Below are 5266 nucleotides of genomic sequence, written 5' to 3' on the forward strand. Positions count from 1 at the left end.
GCTTTCTAAAATGTTTAAATATGCAAATGAGGCATTATGTAATTAAATATGCACTAATTTGCATACATTTCTAGAACAAAAATCTGAATATTGAATGACGTCAGGTTCAAAATTCTCGTTTAATTTTTTGGACATATTAAATTCAAAGGTTTTTAGAGAGGGAATTTTGGATATCTCTTTTTATCACTCCATTAATCAGAAAATACTATCAACAGCCAGAAAAAATATATATATTTTCACCATTTTTTTAGGAATAAAATGTTGTATAAAATCAGGCAAATTATATATTAACGAATCCCTCTGTAAAATCCTTCAGAATATAGATAGGAATAAAACTGTAAAGTTTGGTGTATGTAAGTTCTGCTGAAGTGGAGATTTCTTACTCAGAGCAGGAGAAAAAACTCATTTTGAGAAAACGGCCTTTAAAGATATTTACTGTAATTGAAATCTATAGACGCAAATAGATAAAGTGCTATAAAATATACACTTAAAAGTGTATTTTGAATGTTTTCTTTCCACCAGTCTGAAAAAAACACTTTATGAAAAGTCAAAAAGTGCAAAATCTCAAAATTGACAGGTGCCTGAAAAAACAGTGTTTTGCCTGTAGTACCCCCTAAAAAAACACAACAGTATAATCTAATTTTAACAACAGCAAACAATGCAAGGCACATGTTTCAAATCCCCCTTGTTGCTAAAGCAATTACAGTAATGCAGACTACAGATGCTACATTTGAAAATACACTTGCATTACTTGTGTAACTGACACAAGTTAAAAGTGTTTGCTGCCAATACAGTATTGATTTTGTACTGTATTTTGTACTGAGCTGTGGCAGTCTCTTCCATGGTAATTCCTCGGTTTACAATATCACATGGTATACTGCAATGTAAACTGCTGTATTTGATGCATCTGTCTCCCTTCTAATGCATCTTTGATCAATCTGATGTTACACAGACACTGACTGTTTCTTTTCCTTTATACTTTATCCTGATGTGTTCACAAATCGCAAATCATCTCTCTGTATCTCTCTCTCTCAACACACACAGACACTTTGAACACAGTGGTTATCGTCTAAGATAAATCACTCATAATGTTAAAAGCTTATTATCGCTTTCTATATCAGAAATTGCAACTAGTTCTACAGAAAGTAACTATATCTGAATCTATATAGAAATCTATGAACCAAATGATTCAATGATTAACCATTAAGATCAGTTTGGTTAAATAATAGACAAATGTATTAAACTGTGAATGAAATGTTTATATTAAAGATGAAACACTTATTTTTGTACTGAAAATTGTACTTTGTGATTTTGCGTATTGTACTAACAATTGAAAATATGCTGAAATGTTTGATAAAAGTGCACTTTTGATGATCTGTTGTGATATTAGTACTAAAAGTTTTGAAAATTCACCACTTTCTAGTGAAAATTGCGCCAAAGCGATTTAAGTGTGTGTGTGTATGCATGATGTATGTCACTCATTTATTCTATCACTTTATGACGGAAACACTTAATTTAGATCAGTAATAAAGCAGTAATAATTAGATAACTGTCGCCTTTCAAACTATATCGTCATATTGGTCCTATATACTGACGCACACATAGGAGTTGGTCAATTAGAGCACACCTTATTGTGAAACATTTTTCAAATTCTTTTTCATAAAATTAACTCAAGCCTTCTAGTATAGCATAATATGTATTTTTATGAGGCAATAAAAAGGCTCCTGCTTTGAACTAAATCATATCTGAGGTTGTCAACATTACAGGCTTGCTTTATGTTTGCAGATGACATGATGAAGCATAAGTAAACCCTATTAACAAATATGAAAAATTAAAACCACAGAGAGGAAAACAGTATGAAAAAGAGTCTGACGTCAAAGTTTTATTACTCTGATTCATTACGAAACTCATCAAGAGCTTCACACAAGGGTGGAAATCACTCATATCTGCAATGGAAACGTTCTGTTTGATATTGTTTTAAAGAAGAATGTCCTGACATTTAGTGCCCCAACTCCTTCACTTTGTATCAAGTAGCTAGACACTCCCTTCCTTCTTATCACTTTGGAAAATTTGTGGATTGCCAAGGACGGGATGGCAACATAAGCCTTTTGTTTAACCAGCAATGATAAAAAGAAAGACTGTGAACACTCCAAGTCCCAAGAGATAAAACTTCGCTATGCCAAGACTCGGTGTCAACTAGCATGCCACAGCAAAATGTAGCAAAACAAAACAGCCAGACATTGTTCTAGTTGTTTTTATGCATTTCTAATTCACAAACCTTTTTATTTTACTCCTCAAGGCACCTTTGTATAGTAATTTTACAAGAGGGATATTGTGGATTCATGATCAGAACATTATGTAATGAGAATATCTTGGGTCCTCCACGTCTAATCTCTCATCTTCTGAATGTTCTACACACTTCATTCAAACATTATCAAAAGCTTCCACTTACGTGCCATTTACTGTGTGATAAAGACTGAACTGTGCTGCCATTCGGACTGTATATGAGGGCAAAGAGTTGTTGAGCTGCAGCCTACCGTATTGATAACATTTCGAAATGGTCATAAAGACAAACGGGGTCTGTGTAATGAGGAGGGCTTGAACTCTAATCTGTGTAGGAATGCAAAGTCATCAGTGTGGAGTATCAGTATAGTCGGTGTAGCAATGGCACTGACAGGGATACACCACACATATGTCAGATTTTTCCATGTTGTTATTACTAATAGAGCACCTATGGCTTTACTTAAATCTTAGTATTTATGTAAATGTTTTAAGTAAGGCTGTTAATAGTGAGCTAAATTATTAGATTGACTTGTACATTAAAAGAAAAAGAAAAAAAAGTAAGGGTACGTTTACACAACAACGATTTGCTTAAAATGGAAAAGTTTTCCTTTGAGTTTTTCACATACAGATGAAATTGTCAAGCCCTGTTCTCACAGATCCACAAAAAAAGGACTAAAAGCGCTGTAGGCTAGGCTTGCTGCCAGGCCAGTAGTTGGCAATGAAAACTACACACCTGTAGAATGAACACGTAATACCAATGCTATCTCACGACCAATTCTTATTATTTTATGAGGTCGCTAATTCGTACAAATTTCTATGACTTCTACGTCTAAACCCCAGTGACGGGTAGGTTTAGGGACAGGGTTAGGGGTTTGTACGAATTTGTACAAATTAGCCACCTCATAAAATACGAATGAATTGCCCTGAGATCGGGTTGTACACATGCGCCGTTCTCACAAATTCACAATTTTTTGTAGTCATCAGGCCCCCAAAATGCCGGTGTTGTGTAAATTAAAGGGCCAAAATGCAAAGTTTTCTGTTTTTAAGTTGAAAACGGTGTCATGTAAACGCCCTCTTAAAGGGTTAGTTCACCCAAAAATGAAAATAATCCCATGATTTACTCACCCTCAAACCATCCTAGATGTATATGACTTTCTTCTTTCAGACAAACACAATCGGAGATATTTTTAAAAAATATCCTTAGTCCTCCAAGGTTTATAATGGTTGTGAATGGTAGCCCGCATTTTGAAAAAAAAAAAAAGAAAAAAAAAAAAAAAAAAATTGCATCCATCCATAATCAGTGTAATCCCTGCAGCTCCCATTCACAACCATTATAGATCTTAATGGAATACTTTGATTATGGATGGATGCATTCTTTTTTTTTTTTTTTTAAATGCGGCCCCCATTCACAACCATTATAAACCTTGGAGGACTAAGGATATTTTTAAACTGTGTTCGTCTGAAAGAAGAAAGTCATATACACCTAGGATGGTTTGAGCGTGAGTAAATCGTGGGATAATTTTCATTTTTGGGTGAACTATCCCTTTAATCTCTTCTCTACAAAATACTTGCTGGAAATGCTGTTGAAAAAAGTAAACAATAGCAATGAGAATTGGACTTAAAATTCGTATTTAAGATTCGGCATCACATTTGTTGGACTCAATGCAGGTTATTAGGTTAAGTCAATGCTGGTTATATAGGATGGAGGAAGCAGATTTTGGACTAAGCATGATGATTACATACAAGTATACAGAGGCTCATTTTGCCCTAGCATTTACAGTTTGAGAGAGCTCCATTATGTACTCATGAAAATTTGAGGGAATGATTTCAAACAAGTATTATGATAGGCAGGCAAATTGTCATGAGAGGAAGGCAGATAGCTGGCCGCCACCATTCCAAGAATGGTTACAGAACATGGGAAATTTGCAGCTTATGAAAATGTTTTATCGTCTAGTTAAAAGAATAGATGTTTACTTCCGAAAAGGGTATATTTTATAGTAGGTAGTGAAACATGACCTTTCAGGGAGACTCGATAAGACCGTTAATTATTGGAGGACATTTTCAAATTACCCGTTTATTTGAACAGCACATGTATTAATTTGGCACATGTGTGAGTTTTATAATATAAAATAAAATAATTTTAACTTTATAAAAGGATGCTTTATCTATTCCTGAATCCTGTATTCAATTAACACTTTTGTACATATTATACTGTTCTCTTTGTCATCCATCATTTCAGAGTAATGGCAGAGTAACAGTGACCATAGTAAAAAAAAGCTGACCACTTCCAAACAGAAGCAGGTAGACATGAAAACTTTACCATTTAAAGGGATAGTCATCATTTACTCAGGCTGTTACAAAAAAACTGCATACATTTCTTTGTTCTGTTGAACACAAAGGAAGATATTTTGAAGAATGTGAGAAACTGAACAGTTTTACGGCATCAATATCTTCCATGGTATTTTTTCCCTAATATGGAAGTCAAAGATGCCCCAAAACAGCCTGGTTACAAACTTTCTTCAAAATATCTGCCTTTGTGTTCAGTAGAACAAAGAAGTTCATACAGGTTTGGAACAACTTGAGGGTGAGTAAATGATGACTGAATTTTAATTTTTGGATGAACTATCTTTATAAGTAACATATTTTTTTATGCAGCATGTATTTATGAACCATGTGGGAATCTGTTGTTACTTTATTGATATGTAACAGGAAGAAAAATGAGGAAATAGGAACAAAAATATAAGAAATGCATATAAAGTAGTAAATGGAAGTTCCCTAAAATGTATCACATACCAGCTCTGTCAATATTCTTTTATTATGCTTATTGTCTCATATCTCCAGCACAAATGCTCTCAATAATAGAGTCTGTGACACACATCTGAGCCATTGTTTCGATGTCCTTTCCTCAAGATGTTCTAAACCATCAGTAAACGTGTGAGTGGTTGTTCGGCAAGATTGCCATGTTTGAATACGCTGCTTGTTC

This window comes from Megalobrama amblycephala, linkage group LG1 (assembly GCF_018812025.1).
Source record: "Megalobrama amblycephala isolate DHTTF-2021 linkage group LG1, ASM1881202v1, whole genome shotgun sequence".
NCBI lineage: Eukaryota > Metazoa > Chordata > Actinopteri > Cypriniformes > Xenocyprididae > Megalobrama > Megalobrama amblycephala.